Genomic DNA, 20,103 nt, shown 5'->3' with positions numbered 1-20,103 from the left:
CTAAGAGCTGAAGTATCCACCTGAATCCCTTTCTGCCCAGCTCCTAATGGAATCAAGGAATGAGAAATTTGAGTTTACAGCAAGCGTGTAAGTGTTGCTAAAATGAAAGCCAGGTCTGAAACTCTGCTATTAGGAAACAATACGCTACTACAAAGGGGCAGCCTTTTCTAGAGCTTCGCGATGAGAGTGTCTGGTTATGCTCTGGGGAACAAAGGATCATAAAATGAGTGGTCCATGGACAATCTGAGCTTTTCATTTTCCTCTGGGAGATTAAGGATCATGAAGTAGGTCCAAAAAAATCTGAATTTTATGTGGTTAGTCTGGGTTCCTTAACTTGCTCCATCCCCATTTCACAGGTGCAGTTCCATTTTATTCAAGTTTAGAGATCTCTATAGGAAACCGATAAGAAATGCTAGAGAAGCTCATATTTTATAACTCATAAAAATGTGATGTCTTGGTTTGTCTCTCCAGTGGCTTTTGATATTGGATCTGGAATTTTATTTTTCCTTGTTCATGCATTCCCTAATGACCTGAGAGTTTTGCCATTTTTCTATGTCTGCCTCGTCGGGAAAAATATTTTTTTTCAGTCATGTATACTGGAGAATCATTATTGGGCTTTGACAGGCTTCTGCTGTGTGGTATCATTTTCATCTCAGTGGGTGTGCAGTTTTCTGTGCCCTTGTCATCTTGTCCTTTGTATGTCCTGGGATGAAGAGATAAATTGAACCAGAAATCAATTTTAGTTCTTATGAAAGTCCTTTAATGGAAAGAAGAGATAGTTTGAAAGAGGACCCCTTATGACTTCTAAGGTTAAGGGGAAATGGGACAGGGCCATGTCTGGCACCTAGTCCTGAGCCTGAACCCCTGGCACTTTTAATCTACACCCCCAACACACACACACACACACACACAGAAACTCCTTCTTTGGCTGCCTGGCCCTTCATCCAGGAGGTCGGTTTGGCCATGACCATTTTCATAGCCTGCTGACAGCATGACTGTCATTACTGTAAGCTCTCAACCTGGGAGAGGTACGCGCCCGGGTCAGGCTCCAGCTGGAGAAGGAGGGTTGATGAATGTGCATGTTCCATTTCCCACCTCTGACTTGTGTAATTGGAAGGCACTCTGTAAAGGTCTGAGAGTCAACCCTGAGTGATGATTAGCACTGATCAGGGCTTTTTTTTTTTTTTTTTTTTTTTTTCAACTCAGAACCCATATGGCCAGACATTCAAACCTTAATGTCCACCCTTCTGACAGTAGAGCAAAACTCAGCTGTGTTTGCTAAGGCCCAGGGAAGAGGCTGACAAGTAGCTGCCAATCAGCCTGACAAACAGGTACGGAGGCCAACTGAGAAATTGCTTCCAATGTCGTCTCACAAAGTGGGAAGCCAATATCCCAAATGACTTGCAAAGATTAATGCATTACAAAAATATGTTGCTCTACAGCCTGGCAGAAGCAGGCAACTGGACTGAGATAAGAGAGATGCAGTAGCAACCACTGGATAACTCAGCTGCCTTCCTAGAGAATCTGAAAGATGCTCACATGTAAAACTTCTTAGAACCTTGAAGACCAGAGGAGTCAGGGAGTTCTAAACACTTACTTCATATTTGACAGTGCGCTGGACATTTTCAGAAGACTTCATAAATTGGCTACTGGCCCTGAAACAAATCCCTCTCACTTAGTGGAGAATCCTTTCAGGGTTTTTAGCAATTGAGACATATCAACATAGGAGAAGGGCGACAAAAAGTTCAGAAGTCAGAAGGCTTTATGTCAGTGCCCTCCAATCTGCTCCATATCATCGGGAAACAGGAGGGAAGCCACCATGGGTGAGCAACTCCAGTTTACACTGTGGGACCAACAACAAGTGAGTGGCTGAATTATGGCCTAGACTGTGTGCATACTGCAAACAGGAGGGGAACTGGAAGTGGGAGTGTCCCAGCTATCACCAGAATAGGAGGGTGGAAGACAAACTTGATTATTTTCAGCTATTATTAACAGAAGAAGATTGAGGGGTCAAGGAACACCCATATTGACTTCTCATAATAAAGTCTAGATCTCCCTTGAAGAGCTCCAAGTTAACATTGAAATAGAAGGGGAGAGGTCCGGCATCATGGCTCACTTGGTTAATCCTCCACCTGCAGCGCGCCAGCATCCAATATGGGCACCGGTTCTAGTCCCGGTTGCTTTCTTCCAGTCCAGCTCTCTAGGCAGTGGAAGATGGCCCAAGTGCTTGGGCCCCTGCATCTGCATGGGAGACCAGGAGAAAATACCTGGCACCTGGCTTCGGATCGGTGTAGTTTAGGCTGTAGCGGCCATTTAGGGGGTGAACCAACAGAAGGAAGACCTTTCTCTCTGTCTCTCTCTCTCTCACTATCTAACTATCTGTCAAATAAATAAATAAATAAAAAGAAATATAAGTGAAGAAATATGTGCAATTGTAGCAGCAGAGTAGCATTTCTTTAACCTGAAGGAAGCCAACTCCTGTGTTGAGCAGGAAGTGGTTACCTTCCTCCCATTCCCCTCAAGAATGACAAGAGAAACATCTCAGGAACTACTTTCTAACCAAGAGTGTAGGATTTGAGGGGCTCACAGGAACATGGGCAGAGAATCTAATAATTTATTTGCTTAAGTTTTTCTCAAGAGGATGTTGCAGAAAAGCTTATCTTATAACATTGTACATAGAAAGCCCAAATTTCCACCACAAACAAGGAAATCTGCAAGAAATTAGTATGTGTCAGTATCTTGTGATGCAATGGATTAAGACACAGTTTGCAATGCCAGCATCCCATATTGGAGTGTCAGGCAGAGTCCTGGCTGCTTTGCTTCTGATCCAGCTTCCTACTGATGTGCCTAGGAAGGCAGAAGAAGATGCCTCAAATACTTGTGCCCCCACCACTCATGTGGGAGACCACAAAGAAGTTCCTGGATCTTGTCTTCATCCCAGCCCAGTTTAGTTATTGTAGTCACTTGGGGAGGGAACCATCTGATGGATGAACCTTTCTCTCTCTCTCTCTCTCTCTCTCTCTCTCATTGTGCCTTTCAAATAAATTAATGCATGACTATTGTCAAAAATAAGAATAACATATGCTGACAAGGATGCAGAAAAAAGGGAACCTTGGTACAAGGCTGGTAAGAAAGCAAATAAGTATAGCCATTATGGAGAACAGTATGGCAGTTCCTCAAAAAACTGATAGATCAATCTTGTGACCCATCTGTCTCACTTCTTGGGATATATTCAAATGGGTTGGAATCAGCATGCAAAAGATAGACGTGCATTTCTTGTTCCCTGCAACACTATTCACAATATCAAAAACATGGAGTCAAGCAAGATGGCCAATGATTGATACATAGAAAACAACAATATTTGGAATATTTTTCAGACAAAGAAAGACTGAAATCCTGACCATTTCGGCTTTCTGTGTTAAGGATAATTTATATCTTCTGTCCAAGGAAGTCCGTTCAAATGTTGTGTCCATACTAAAGAAAATATTTCCTCCAAACTTTTGTTGTGATGCAAACCCAACAAATGATGCTTAGATTTATTACCTTAAAGATTATTTTAAGGTAATTAAGGTATAATTACTCCAGTCTGTCTTCCTTGAACAGTACACAAATTCTACATTATCCTACTGTTCAATAACAGAAATAACTGCAATTATCCACTGGGTATGCAGTGGACATGTCATAGCATGTATATAGACTATCCAAAAACCTGATTGACATAAATATTAATTTTGATACACTAAAATTGAGGACTACACAGTCTTCTAAATCATTTTGATTAGAGCATGACCAAATGTGGCAGCATAAAGTGGTTAATAAGACTATTCTCTATTTTCAATTGTTAAGGTACTTTTTATTTATTTTTAATTCAACTCAAAAGAACTTGGTGGCAGACTTTCTGCCAAAAATTCAGAACACAGTGCTTAGAAAATGAATGGATCCACCTTTGACAGGAGAAATCCAGATGATTCTTTTTCTTTTTTTTTTTTTTTTAAAGATTTATTTATTTATTTGAAAGGCAGAGATACAGAGAGATATGGAGTCGGGGCGGGGGGAGAGGGGAGGGGGAGAGGGGAGAGGGGAGAGGGGAGAGAGAGAGAGAGAGAGAGAGAGAGAGAGGATGAATCCCTAATCAGCTGGCTTACTTCTCAAATGGCTGCAACAGCTGGGGCTGGGCCAGGCCCAAGCACATCCCAGGAGCCAGGAGATTCTTCCAGGTGTCTCACAGGAGTGCAGGGACCCAGAGACTTGGGTCATCCTCTGCGGCTTTCCAAGGCACATTAGCAGGGAGCTGGATAGGAAGCAGTTGGGACTTGAACTGGTGCCCATATGGGATGCCAAAGCTGCAGGCCATGGTTTAACTTGCTGTACAGTCTGGCCCTTCTTAATGCTTTAACAAATGCTCTTTACATTGGTGGGCTAACCAGAATTATTAATCCAATTTTGATTCTAAACTTTAAATAAGTACTTAGTTTCAGTATTTGTACACATCACTGCATATGTCATTAGTGGTTGCCTCTGTGAGTTTTCCCTATAATATCCTAAATGTGATTGAATCAGAAGATATTTCACCACACTGTTGCATTATATTAACTTCCCCATATTCAGACGCTATAGAAAAAACATTTTCATTTAATGGCTTTTGGGAAACCAGAACTGTAGGATTTGTTTGATAGGAGCCAATGTATTCTGACTTTTCTACTGATGAGTGTATTTGTCTTTCCAGAGATGCTCTGCAACTTTCCTTTCCTTACCCATTGTCCTAACAAGAGTGAGCTCTACAGATTCAATTAATAGATCAACTGTCCTCTGGCTCCTTATGTGGTTTGCCAGTTGTTGCTGTGGATTCGTTCTGAGAGCAGGAGCGTGATGGGGGCAACAGGCACGGAGTTACCACACAGACCCCGGGAGTTGGGTGAAAGCAGGCCAGAGGCGAGCAGCCTGCAGACTCATTTATTTCAGTTGGTACAGCAGCTTAAATAGCCGAGGCAGCCAATCTGGTCAAGGGATGGTCTATGCCATAACCAATCACAGCCTGTTGCCAGGCAGTTTCCAAAGCCATCCAATCACAGCCTGTTGCCAGGTAGTTTCCGTTGCCAGCAGCCATCTTGGCATGGCCTTCTCATTCCACCACAGCCAGTGAAGAACCTTAGGCTTTCTAAGAGAAATAGGGAGGAAAAATGTTGATGGCCCTGGCTATGCCCAAGGAAAATCAGGCTGCTTCAGCAACATGTATTGTCTTCTCACAGTATAGCTAATCTTACAAGATTTTTTTTTCTTGGTAGTGCTATGGCATATCAAGTTAAGCTGCTCCTGTAGACCAGGCATCTCTCATTGGCACTGGTTCAAGTCCCAACTGCACCACTCCTGATCCAGCTTACTGCTGATGTGCCTGGGAAAGCAGCAGAGGATGGCCCAAATGCTTCGGCCCTGCACCCGCGTGGCAGACCCAGAAGAAACTCTTGGCCCTGACATTGGCTGGGCCCAGACCCAGCCATTGCAGCCACTTGGGAAGTGAACCAGATGATGGAAAACCTCTCTCTCTCTCTTTCTCTTTCTCTTTGTAACCCTGCCTTTCAAAATACATAAAATAAATCTTTAAAAATAAAAAAAAAATCCTTCTTTCTGATCATCTTTCTGTCTGATCATCTTTCTCTGTCCTTGACTCTGAGCCTATGCAACCTGAAAGCTATGGTTAGTTGTCCTGTCCTGCACCATTCCTGGAGATTCTCCTATAATCAACCCACTTTTTAAGAAGGGAAAGCCTCTTGAAACATATCCTGAACATATTGTTCAAATTTGGATATATTATCTGTTTCTTTTTGGGACATGGATACCTCAAGGGTATCTTTATTTTTCCAAAATTATTTCACAATTTAAAAATTAATTATTTAATCTAAAGAATTGAAAATGAAGGAAACACTGTTACCACCTTAACTGCTTGTTGGGAATCATGCACCCTTAAAACTGTGGAGTACAGTGGAAAGTGATTCAGTATGTGATGTCTATAGGATCCTAACATTCAAAAGTGGTCTTGCAGGAAGAACCAATCAGAAGGCAACACAGAAACAAAGAATCATCTCAGAAGATAAAGTCACAGGAGGACATCCTGGCAGAAGTAAGTTAAGTGAGACAGTCCAGAAAGCAAATGTATGCACAAGTGCTTGAGAGAGAACATATTTAAAAAACTGGTAACAAAATATAGACATCAAGACCAATGATATTAAAAGCAGATAACGGAGTAATGTAAGAACAAAGCAAAACTACCATCAGCTAGACACAATTAAAACCTGAATAAAACTCATCATTTTTTCTGGGACTAACTTCATGTTTTACTTTTTAATTGATTATGTATACTTTCATTTATTTATTGACTCGCACGATCACTCATCAAATATTTATTGGCTGATTATTATTTTTCAGGCAGTACACCAAACTATGAGGATGCAATGGCAAAGAAAATACTGAGATGACTCACCAATCTATGAATGAGTAATATGCAAGGAGGACCTTGTGTGCAAGGAGACACAAAGAAGTAATCAAAAAATAACTCACAAACCAAGATTTATGTGGGCAATGTTTCCAGGAACAACTGGTGGAGAACTGATTGAAGAAAAGGAGGAAAGTCAACAAGGTGTGTTAATAAATAAGTTATCATAGTGAGCAGCTGAAGTTCAATCCCACTGCAGACCTTAGGAACCAGCTTCTGCAATACTTTCAGAGTTTTCCCACTAGAGAGAGGATGATGGACTCTTTTTCCATCAGTGCACTTATGTTATTATTGAGGGTTGCTCCCCATGGAAATTAACTTGCCTGAACTTCTGGCCTATGTGCAGGCCATGATAATTCAGAAAGCACAGTGGCAGTACAGTGGCAGGGTGTATGGGCAGCCACTGGTAACATCTGCCAGATTCCCAGATAATGTGATTTTGGACAGATTATCAATGATTATTACTTTTAACCTCTGCTATCCCTATGGTAGCCACTAATTGCATGTGGCTATTTGAATTAAAATTTATGAAAAATAAATAAAGTCAAAATTAAGTTTTCCTCCATCACATTAGTTAGATTTCAAGTGCCCAATACATATGTACACCTTAGAATATTGGCTTATACAAAGACAATTTCTGTTACTGAAAGAAGTTATGTGGGACAGATATGCCCCAGACATAAAAGCTCATTGGGTTTTTTAACAGTAGTTACAAAATGTAGTGAAATGTAGCAAGATATTTTCAGTGGACTGTTCTCTCTATAAAAATAAACATTTAGAACATGACAATATAATTATTTCTCCCTAACATGAAGGAGATAATTATAATCCAAGATTATGTACTTGGTTTCAAAGCTCTTCAAACTTTAATTTTTTAACTTTTATTTAATGAATATAAATTTCCAAAGTACAGCTTATGGATTACAATGGCTTCCCCCCCCCCATAACTTCCCTCCCACCCACAACCCTCCCTCTCCCACTCCCTCTCCCCTTCCATTCACATCAAGATTCATTTTCTATTCTCTTTATATACAGAAGATCAGTTTAGCATATATTAAGTAAAGGTTTCAACAGTTTGCACCCACATAGAAACACAAAGTGAAAAATACTGTTTGAGTACTAGTTATAGCATTAAATCACAATGTACAGCACATTAAGGACAGAGATCCTACATGAGGAGTAAGTGCACAGTGACTCCTGTTGTTGACTTAAGAAACTGACACTCTTGTTTATGGCATCAGTAATCACCCTAGACTCTTGTCATGAGTTGCCAAGGCTATGGAAGCCTTTTGAGTTCACTGATTCTGATCATATTTAGACAAGGTCGTAGTCAAAGTGGAAGAAATGTTTTGTATGTTTTGCAAAGAACATTATTACTCATTTGTTGGTTACCTTAAAAATTGCGTTCATACACACTCCTGTTAAATGCCTTTACTTACTGTATCACTAATATGGTGTTTAATTCTGAATACATTTTAGAAGCCATGGATTCCAAAACTCAAGGGGGCTTTCCTGGGCAGGATCCTCTCAGGGGATCCGGTACTTTGCAGCTGTAGAGGAAATGTTTTCTTGCAATTTTCAGAATGTGGGGACAAAATATGTTGCATCGGACCTCACTAATCTTTGTGTATATAGTATTCCTGTAGGCCCTCTGCTATAAACTTTATGTAATAAATCTTACCTGTAAGTATAGCCTTATGTGAAGTCACATTAGCACTTCCAGCAACTTCTCAAATGGAATCATCAACATAATATTTCTTTAAATCATAACACATTTTAGAAATTAGTATTTATAGTTATATTCCATGTAATGTTTAAATTTTTTTCTAGAATAAGCAGTAAAATAATTTTGTCTGATTTTAATGTTTTTGAAGTTAAAAAAACATTTATGTGAGAGGCAGAGAGAAAGAGAGCTGTCCCCTGCTTTTTCATTCCCCGAAAACCCAGGATTGCCAAGACTGAGCCAGATTAAAGCTGGGGACTGAGAATGTAATCAAGGTCTTCCAAATGGATGGAAAGAATCCTTGAGTCACCACTTTCAGTGTCTGCATTGGTAGGAAGTTGGATTCATGAGCTGGAGCTGGGGATCAAACCCAGTATTTTAATCAGTAAGATAAAAATTCACTACTTTAAAAAAAAAAATTCTACCTGACAGGCAGAGAGACATAGAGATGACAGAGATAGAGGTAGGTTAGAGATGCTAGAGACTGATGTAGAGAGTGAAATTCCATCACCTAGTTCATTCCTCTAATGTCCACAGCAGCTATGAAGCAAAACCAGAAGCTGAGTTGGGGACCTCAATCTAAGTCTTCCATGTTGGTACCTGAGACTCAACTACTTCAGTTATCACTTGCTGCCTTATTAACAGGAAGCTGGAATTTGGTGCCAGACTTGGGAATCAAACCCTTGCAAACCAATAAGGGTCATATGCACTGTAACTGGTGTATTAACTGCCAGGCCAATATCCACTCCACTACCTCCATTTTTAAAACAGGATTCTTAAGACTGCTGAACAGAAATTAGCTCTATGAAACTGGAATAATACACTAAATAAAATATAGTCTTTGCCATCCCTCCACAAATAGTGATAGTAGACAGAAAAATCCATGCTTAATATTAATTATGATTGGGGCTGCTGCTGTGGTATAGTAGGTAGGTAGGTATAGCCACTGCCTATGGCTCTGTCATCCCATATAGGTGTGGGTTCAAGGTCCAGTTACTCCACTTCCAATCTCTGCACTAATCTATCTACTAGCAATCTCTGCTAATCTGTCTGGGAAAGCAGCAGAATATGGCTCAAATGCTAGAGGAGCTCCTGGCCTCTTGCTTTGAATTGGCCCAACTCTGGTTGTTACAGCCAATTAGGGAGTTAACTAGTGGATGGAAGATCTATCTATCTATCTATCTATCTATCTATCTCTATCTCTGTAACTCTGCCCTTCAAATAAATAAATCTTTAGAAATATTAATTACAATGCATTATTTTATATAGTTACAATCATATGCACATAGTTGAATCAGTACAAGATATTCTGAATCTTTAACAATATAGATAATTTTCCTTAGGAAAGATGAATATATCCAACTAGAAATAACTCTGAAAATATATTTCTGTAACATCACCTTTCTAATTAAAATAAATTAATATGTTATACTGTCAAAACAGTGATGTGCAATAAAATGTGCCTTGTTGGATCAGTTCAATATGCTGCATAGTTAAAATGGATGGAGAGTGTCTTTAATGTTAGCACCTTTGCTTACAATCTCCAGTGTGGAGTCTTCATGATATTTAACTACCAATTCTATTAAGAAATGAAAAATCAGTTAAGTAGCTATCATATCCTATTCACTAGATACTATAACTTTTATCCTTATATTGAAGAGCACTCTCAGGTGACAATGCATTTGAGTATGTAGTCTTCCCTTAAAAATATGATTTTCTAGCACATGAATCTTGACACCAATATGAAGGAAAATCATTGAGGATATTGTGTTTTCCTGTTGTTATTTAAGGTCAACTATGTGAGAACCTCTTGGAGTTTAAGATTAACAGGATTAATAAGATTTCTTGTGCTTTCTACTTTGTATCAACACACATTATGTGATTTCTATGGAAGAAGTAGGGACAAAAGATATGGTTGAAATTCAAATTGCATTGCCATTGCTGTTGTTGGCAATGAGTGAGTATAGAGAATGAGTAAGTAAGTTAGAATGGAGATCAAGATTTAAGAGATGAGGTTGGAGGAAGGCAAGGAAAATTGTATGAAGGCACCAGTGAGAAGGTAAAAAAGGACACCTACATCTCCTAGGTGGATCAGAAAACCTACACAGGGACTCCAGACTCTGCTGTTGTGTATTGTCATAGTCTTGTTTGAGAGCCTATTAGCTCAGTTTTGTTCTCTGTCTAGTCTGGATAATAATGGGATAAGGTCTGACAGAGGATAGGCTCTGTTACAAATAGATCATCTACCTCATTATTACAATAATGTCTTTAAAACTCTGTTGTAAGCAAGTTTAGCATTTTTTCAGAGTACAATCATTTCTGTAACTTCCATGATCGTGATGAGGTGTTACAGGTATTGCTAAACAGTGTGTTTGGACCACTTTAATGAGTTTAAAAGTTCCAGATTGCCATTGTCATTACTGCTACTGTACATCTTATTCTTCACTCTAATTCATTTTTGATAATAATTATGAATTTCCTTCTGTCCAGCAATTTCACTATAATATGGATGCTTTGACTTGCACCTGGTTCCTTTCATTCTATTATCTTTCTCATTTAGAATTTTCAATCAAATATCATGTCTTTTTATAATACACTTGCTTTACTCAGATTTCTACATAGATATTTGTCATCACTCAGTCCATAAGTGATTATCTTTATTTTCTAATGTAGGCTATATATTTACCAGAAAAATCTTCTTTGAAAATTATTTTATTTACTTAGGGGCTGACACTATGGTGTAGAGGGTAAAGCCACGCCTGAAGTGTTGACATCCCATATGGCACTGGTTCAAGTCCTGACTGCTTTACTTCTGATCCAGCTCTCTGCTATGGCTTGGGAAAGCAGAAGATGGCCAATGTCTTTGGGTCCTATACCAACATGGGAGACTCAGAAGAAGCTCCTGGCACCTGGCTTCAGATGGCCCAGCTCCAGCCATTGCGGCCATTTGGGGAGTGAAACAACGGATGGAAAATCTCTCTGCCTCTACCTCTGCCTCTCCGTAACTGCCTTTCCAATAAATAAATAAATGTTTAAAATTATTTATTTATTTATTTATTCATTTGAAAGAGTAAAACACAGAGAAAGAAACAGGAGGAGAAAGAGAGAGAGAGAGAGATAAATCTATATCCTGATTTACTCCCCAAAATCCAGCAACAGCCTGGATTGGGTCAAGCAAAAACAAGAAGCCCAGTACTCTATCCAGTCTCCCATGTGGGTACTTGAATATTTGAATTATCATCTACTTCCCTCCTAGGGCATTAGCAGGAAGATGGATCAGCAGCAGAGTACCTGGGATCAAATCAACACTCAATATAGAAGGCCAGTGTTTCAAGTGGTGGGTTTACACATTGCACCACAATGCCCATCCCACAACAATAAGAAAAAAAAAATGATTTAAATATGTGGAAAGTGTTTGACTCGGGCTACCTTCCTTGTTATTCACTGTTTTCAGGTCCTCTTGTTTGGGTGTCCTCAGTACCCAGGGCTCTTGGAAAGAGCTAAACACTGCTCCATTCCAGAAAGAATTACGAAACCAACTCAGCAATAGAGTGTTGGACAATTTAGGCACGTGAAGAGCCCTGTATAGATCACTTCCTCCTATGTATTGTACAAGAGATTTCTTGTCTCCAACATACCACTCTTTTGAGAGAGCAATAGTATAAGTATCATTGCTGTGAGTATGCCACTTAACATGCTCAGTATCATTTGCTTCAGATTTACCTGACTTGGAAAATCCCAAGGATTTAATTCCAATGCAACTAGTTATTGTTCAGTACTCAATATTCTCTGGTATGAAAACATTTTTGCATAATTCTTAATGATGATATAGTATTTAATAAGATATTCAAATATTGGCAGAAATCTCATTAGGTGGGGTTGAGTGTAAAAATTGTCCAGTGCAGATTACTGTTTTGTTCTTTCCCACTAGGTCTTACAGAAGTCACTGTAGATGGTTGCCTGGAATACATTCTTCTTTCTCTGCTCTTTTTTCCAACTCTTTTTCCCAAGATCACTTGGGTCCCTTTTGTTGATGTTCTCCTTGCAACTCCATCAACTGTTCTTTCTTTCTCATTGACTGCCCTATGTCCCAGCTGCACTCTGGATGGAGAAACATGGAATTTTCCATACTGTGAGTCCCTGAAGGCCACTCATTACTTTGCATTCCTAATAAAAATTAATATGAAAAATAAGACTTTATCTTTCTCATCCTGGCCATGTTAAAAGACTTCATCTGATTATTTAATATCATTTTTATTTATTTATTTTTATTTGAAAGACAGAGTTACAGAGAGAGGTAGAGACAGAGAGAGAAAGAGGTCTTCCACCTGTTGGTTCACCACCCAGATAATGACTGGAGCTGCGCCAATCCGAAGCCAGGAGCCAGGAGCTTCTTCCAGGTCTCCCACGTGGGTGTAGGGGCCTAAGGACTTGAGCCATCTTCCACTGCTTTCCCAGGCCATAGCAGAGAGCTAGAAAGGAAGTGGAGCAACTGGGACTCAAACTGGCGCCTACATGGGATGCTGGCTCTTCAGGCCAGGGCATTAACCCACTGTGCCACAGCGCCGGCCCTGATGTCATTTTTATTTTAAAAGAAAAACAAGTGTGAAACACCAGCAGAATAAATTATTTCTATATGTCACTGATTTTTCTAAAGTTGAGGCTTATAAAAACACTTTGGAAATATTTATATTAGCAAAAGAGCTGGTGAATGGCTAAAGACTCTATATTGTGGGGTGGGGAGGTATAGCAGGTTAAGTGACTGCCAGGACACTGGCATCCCACATTGGAGTGCCAGTCAGAGTCCATGCTACTCTGCTTTGTATCCAGTGCCCTGCTAATGTACCTGGGAAGCAGCAGAAGATGCCTCGAGTACTTGAATCCCCACCACTCATGTGAGATATCTGGATGGAGATTCTGATTTCTTGCTTCAGCTTGCCCAACTTGCCAGCTGTTGCAGCCATTTCGGGGACAAACTAGCAGTTCTGTCTGTCTTTCTGTCACTCTGTCATTCAAATAAACAATAAAATAAGTAAATAATTTCAAAAAGAAATTGTGTTGTATATGCAAAAATACAGAATTAAGTGACATTAGAATTTTTGTAATTATTATATTTGTTGCTAATAAAAATCAAGGATATGTTAGCACTAAATTTTCTTTGCATTTCATTTATTTATTTTTCTCTCATGATTTTTTTTAAAAAAGGATTTATTTACTTATTTGAGGGGTAGAGTTACAGGCCGAGAGAGGGAGAAACAGACAAAAGTCTTCTATCCACTGGTTCACTCTCCAAATGGCCGCAGTGGCTGGAGCTGAGCTGATCCAAAGCCAGGAGCCTAGAGCTTCTTCTGGATCTCCCACACAGGTACAGGAGCCCAAGCACTTGGGCCATGTTTCACTGCTTTTCCGGGTCATAGCAGAGAGCTAGATCAGAAGAGGAGCAGCCAGGACACAAACTGGCACCCATCTGGGATGCCAGTGCTGCAGGCAGAGGCTTAGCCTACTACACCACAGTGCCAGCCCCAGCACTAAAATCAATAACCAGTTACCACTGCTGAGTATGTCTTACCTAAATATCGAGGAATTTTAATGTGCTTTTCATTAGTTTGCTCTTTGTTTAGGAATTATTATTTGATCACTTAATATGCAGACTGTACATGGAAATAACCTCTGAATTTGTCATCCTAAGAAAATGAACCGAGGTGCTGGCATTGTGGTGCAGTGCATTGTGCTACCACTTGCAATGCTGGCATCCACACTGGATCTCTGGTCTGAATCCCACCTGCTCTTCTTATGATCCAACTCTTTACTAATGTGCCTGGGGAAACCAGCAAGAGATACCCAAGGACTTGGGACTCTGCAACCCACATAGGAGACCTGGATGGTTATGGGATTCTGGCTTCAGCCTGGGCTAGTGTTTGCCATTACAACCCCTTGATGAGCGAACCAGCAAAGGAAGGTCTCTTTCTCTTTTTCTATCTTTCCATCTCACTCTGTTATTCTTTCAAATAAATAAATACTGTTTTAAAAAATGTACTAATATGCCTTAAATGAAGTAAATATTTTTGTGTTAAGGACATATACTGCTGTATCAAAAGTGAATTTATCATTTTACATACAACATATACATTAGTTTTATTGTTTTATAATAAGAATTTAATAAAATAGAATTTGACTGAGAACCACATAATTTACAATAAATTGATGCAGGTTGCTTTGTTAAGAAATTGACCAAAATTAGAAATCATTCTAACAAAGGTCCAGAAAATTAAGAGATTTAAATTTTATTGTGAATGTTTCATTAGTGATATAGGATGATTATTATTATTTCTCTTCTGCTATAAATATGCTTTGTTCTGGCGATTTCTTTAGAAAGTAATTTATTTCCCTTCTCTTGGTGATAGCACACTCGGTTTCAGATTAAGTTTGCAGCTGTGTGATATGTTGTTAAGTGAAAATTTAACTTCCAGTAGGTTTAAAATAGAAAGCCACTGCCTGACCTCAGGCTGCTATGCGCCTGGTAATTGCAGAAAGAACTTTCTTAGGTCCATGTAGAATGAATGAGCACAGGCTCTATAAAATGCTGTGCAGACAACCAGCCGGCAGAGAAAAGCCTTTGAAGATGATTGCCTTAGGAGTTCTGGAGCACACAGGCTGAAGAAGTAATCTTAATTCAAAGAATGCAAACCTTCTTGATTTTTGTGAAGATAACTTACTAGAACCACCAGGAAGTAACTACTTCATTCAGGACATAATTGGCATTTTAAAAACATTTTATATGACTAAGTTAGCAATGCAGGTTGAAATGGAAACCAATTTACTCTTGTTGGAGTATTATAACCCCCTCTGTGTTACATATCAGAAGTAAGATATACAAAGATACTGTGATGAATTAAAAGTTAAATACAGAACATGCCAAAGAAAAAAGTGCATAGCCAACATTTTAATGTCCTTACATACCATGAACTACTCAGTATCATTTTCAGTTTAGATTAATCCAATAAAGGATAAAGCTTAAATGCTGAAATTTTGAGATCACTACTGTAGTAGAAGCTCTTGTTGTGCCTCAGTATTTCTTTTTTTCTTCTTCCTAATAAGATCCTCAATTACGTTGTAAATAAGTGGCTGCACTTATTGATGGGGGAGAACTCACAATTTCAAACAGTTCTCTAGTTATATGTGATTATGTGGTTAATTTCTGGTCAGGAAATTTTAGTAGAATTGGTGAGGAAAACGTGTCCTTAAAGAGCAAAATGAAAGAACTCTTTTCTCCTTTTCTCTTCCTTGTTAGGTGAGCCAGAGAGCTATCCCAGAACTCAAATGGAAGCTGTGTGCAAAACTCAATGATAAAAACGAGACCCTACACCTATTTCCCTAACTCACCGACTTCTTGAATACACACCAGGCAAAGAAACTTCTACTTTGTTTAAGTGTGATAATTTTATCATTTACAGCCCTAATTGAAGCAGAATTGTAAACATTCATACACTGCTTACTTTTTACATTTATAAATGAATTTAGCAATCATTTTTGATAGGAATTGCATTAATTTTCCCTATTCAGGGCCTCTTGATCCTTGATCAGTTAAATGAGGATGTAAATGCTTCCACATGTCTGAATATTCCACTCATGAAGCAGACACCGAAGTCCTCAGCTGGAGAGAAAGTGAAGAGACCATAACTCTCTTACACTGCTTTCACCATTTGGAGAAACAGTGTGATAATTTCTTAAAACCATTAAATATGTATTTGAATGCAATCCAGAATTCTACTCACTAATATCTACTCAAATTTATTTGTAGCTAATGTTCATAGCAGCATTATTCTTAATACCACAGTTTGGGAATATTTAGATAACATCAACTGACAAATGGATAAACAAAGTGTATTTTATCAAAGCAAATGTATACTACTTAGCAATAAAAGGAAACAAGCTATTAATATTTTTGTATCTAATGATATGATACATTTCAAAAACATGCCACATTAAAACTTTAAATCAATCACTATTATTCCATTATTTCATGTATATTAAAATTCTAGAAAAGATAAACATGTGTTTATATATATATGTGTGTGTGTGTGTGTGTGTGTGGGTGCACATGTGCATATTGTGTGGGTGTATGATAAATATCATATGGGTAGATTAATGATATGAAATAGATACCTGGTGCTGTGGCATACCGGCTGAGGGTGTCCCATATGGGCACTGGTTCAACTCCTGGCTCCTCCACTTCCAATCCTGCTTCCTGCTAATGTATCTGGGAAAGTAGCAGAAAATGCTCCAAGTCCTTGGGCCCCTGTACCCACGAGGGAAACCCAGAAAAAGCTCCTGGCTCCTGGTTTCGGATCATCAATTTACATTACAACCCTTTGGGGAGTGAACCAGCAGATGGAAGAACTCTCTCTCTCTTTCTGCCTCACTGTAACTCTACTTTTCAAACAAATAAATTTTAAAAATTTAAAAAAAACTATACAGTTATCTCAACATTTTTTCACCAAAATAAACTTATCTTTTAATTCCATATTCCCACAATTTTTAAAGCACTTTGTTATAAAACCAGATTGTGATAATGATTCCTTAACAGTATGAATTCACTGAGTCATAGAGTGAATTTTATGGTACTGATCTCTTAGATCACAAAGAGACATGAAAGCAAACAGAAAAATGGCACATACACATACAAAAAACAAAAGGAACAATAAAAGGACTAAAATTTTGATCAAATTGTTGCTCCCCGTCTTCGTGGAGGAACGACACAGGACCCTGCGCTGTTCTTTCGTCTGCTCGGCCCTCCCCGGGTTTGCTGCTGGTTCTTCCCGGGTTGGCTACCGACCCTTCCACCTCCGTGGAAGGGCGGTTCCCCCTAGCCACTTTCCCCACTTCCGCGGGGGAGCGGCACACCGCCGGCCGGCTCTCTCGGGGGCTGCACAGGTGTTCCTTCAGATAGATGTTCCCCTTAGATGTTCCTGGTGCATGTTGTCTCTCTCCTCCTTTATAGTCCTCTTCCACCAATCCCAACTCTGCTACCCACACGCCGAGTACGCTGCTCTCCTCCAATCAGGAGCAGGTCCTACAGTTTGTTGGTTGAACTGGAGGCAGCTGTGTAGAAGCTGTTTCTCCCTTCTCAGCGCCATATTGTGGGAGAGCAGATGCATAGAATAAGTCTTAATTCCAGTAACTTAGTCTAGTCCGAGTTGCTCCCCACACAAATTAATAAAATCAGTTAAACACTAATATTAGAGAAAAAGAATTAAAGTTAGTAAATCTCGGTCTCTCCTACCATTTTCTGAATTCATGTGTGTGCATGAATTTTTCAACTCAATGTGCTATCTGTAAGAAGAGAGATCAAATATCAAGGCAGTTACTCGATCATCTTGCTAGATTTGATCTATCTTTAAAATTTTTTAAGTGTATCAGACGGTAGATAAGGAAACACAAATGAACCAATATACATGAGAAAAATCTAAAGGTCATATATTCATAAAACTACCTAAAACAGATTCCTGAGCTTCCCACTAAGAAAAGCTTTTTCAGGAAACACATTAAGAAGCTTAAATTTCTAATCTTCTAAAACTGACTGGGTGCTTGAAATCTGATAATCCCACAAGCCAGTAAATTGAAACTAGTCCTGTATAACATAAAATCCATGGAGAGAAACCACAATTATGAAAGAAAAGTAGAAGATTTAGAAACAAGGCATAAGTGTTTTAGAAAGACCTATCATGTTACACAACTGGCAGGCAATAGAAAGATCTAAGAGAAGGAATGTCCTAAGAATCTTGTTTCCTTACTTTTCTATTAGAAATATATTTGTTAGAATTAGTCACTTTTAGAACTGACACTGCAGCATAGCAGGCTAAGCCTCTGCCTGTGGCGTCAGCATCCCATATGGGCGACAGTTCTTGTCCCGGCTGCTATTCTTCCGATCCAGCTCTCTGCTTATTGCCTGGAAAAGCAGTGGAAGATGGCACAGTGGTGCCTGGGGCCCCTCTACTTGTGTTGGAGACCCAGAAGAAGCTCTTGGCTCCTGGATTTGGATTGGCTCAGCTCCAGCCATTGCAGCCATTTGGGGAGTGAGCCAGTGGATGGAAGACTTCTCTCCGTCTCTCTTTCTCTCTCTCTCTCTCTCTCTCTCTAATTCTTCCCCTCAAATAAATAAATAAAATCTTTTATAAAAAGTCACTTTTAATATGGTTATTCTATTATTCTATGCACATGACTAAAAACTTCTCCATTTTCTATCTCTCACACACCTATGTTCATTTGCCAATATCTTTTGACTTAGAGACTTACTGTGTTTAAGATACTCATTCACATAATTACCTGGCAGGGAAACACCATGATCAGGCAGGTGGTTCTCCAAGGGCGAGGCCTGGCCATTGCACTGTGGCTGTGCTGACCCCTGCGATTTCCCCACATGCGGGAAACTCGACTGCAGAATTTGTGGTAGTGGGGGACTGCATGCACGCTCTCCCCTGAAAAAGAAAAAGAAAGAAAGAAAGAAAGAGAGAGAGAGAGAGAGAGAGATACTCATTCACACACTTGGGACTAAATTCAGATTCAGCTAAATAGACTGATCTCAGTGAAAAAAATCCTCAATAAAACTCAATTTTATTTTACTAAAGGGAATTACAATATTTAGCTTATGAACATCTGTTTTTAAGGATTCAGATATGCATATAATAGTAAATAATAATGGCAGGATAATTTCTAACTAACCCGTCCTCCAGGATTCTAGATATGCATTTATTGAAGAAAATACAAAATCGATTGTATTAATAATAATGCTGTAGAGGCATCTTGTAGATGTAAATCCATGGACATCTAAACAGGAAGTTTATCCAGATGGTCTAACCTAGTTCAGTGAGTTATTTTAATTATGTATGTTTCTATCTATTTGAGAGGCAGGGAGAGACAGAGAGAGTGCTGAATTCTACTGTTCCACCCCTCAAATGCTCATAGTTACTGAGGGTAGCAGGGAGGATTGGGGTGAAGCTGGGAGCCGGGAACTGAATCCTAACACCCTATTTTGTTGTTAGGAATCCACTCACTCCACTACTTCACCCTAGCCACTCAGGTCTGCACTAGCAGGCAGATGGCATCAGGAGCTGGAGCCGGTATCAAACTCAGAGACTGCAACATGAGACACAAGCATGCCAACAGCTAGGACACGTGCTGGCCTCTTTTAAAAATGAAGAATTTTTCCTAGCTGATAGAAAAAACAAAAATCATAGATGCTAAATATGGCAACAGTTTGAATCATGCTCATAGCTTGAGAGATGGCTTAAGCCAGAGGAAAATGAATGCAGCATCCTCTGTGAGGTGAGAATGGCTTCCAGCCACCAAACAGCAGGGGAATAGGTCTTCATCCCGAAACCACAAGAGCCGAGCCTGGCTGTCAACCCTAATGAACTCAGGAGTGTATTCTTCCCCCAAAGCTTCCATCTTGTGTGACCCTGAACACAGATTCTGACTGCACCAACCTGGATAGCCAAATAACATGAAAAGTAAATAAGTGTTGTTTAAAACTACTAAAATAGTGGTAACTTGTTGCAAAGCAACAGAAAATAAATACAGTGCTTAATAAAATTTACGTCCTCATTCTCCCTTTCATAGATTTGGAAAGAAACAAAGCCTATTCTTTTTTTCAAAATACATCAGTGTGGGGCCAGCACTGAGGCATAGCAGGTAAAGCTGTAGCCAGCATCCCATATGGGCACCTGTTCCTGTCCTGACTGCTCTACTTCCTATCCAGCTCCCTGCTAATGGCCTGGGAAAGCAGCAGAAGATGGTCCATGTGTGTGGGCCCCTGCTTCCACGTGGGAGACTTGGAAGAAGCTCCTGGTTCCTGGCTTTGGCCTGTCCCAATCTTGGCCATTGAAGCCAT

The 20,103-nt window shown here is 39.5% G+C and overlaps 1 non-coding gene across 1 annotated transcript; it reads left to right on the top strand.

Moving 5' to 3' along the window:
- Positions 1-18,531: 18,531 nt before the first annotated feature.
- Positions 18,532-18,694, top strand: LOC127492891 (U1 spliceosomal RNA). Its single transcript, XR_007922719.1, has one exon. It is a non-coding gene; the product is annotated as a U1 spliceosomal RNA (small nuclear RNA).
- The last annotated feature ends 1,409 nt before the right edge of the window (positions 18,695-20,103 follow it).

This window comes from Oryctolagus cuniculus, chromosome 14, assembly GCF_964237555.1.
Source record: "Oryctolagus cuniculus chromosome 14, mOryCun1.1, whole genome shotgun sequence".
Classification (NCBI taxonomy): Eukaryota; Metazoa; Chordata; class Mammalia; order Lagomorpha; family Leporidae; genus Oryctolagus; species Oryctolagus cuniculus.
The sequence above is the reverse complement of the archived record's forward strand: the minus strand, read 5'-3'. Positions and strand labels throughout refer to the sequence as shown.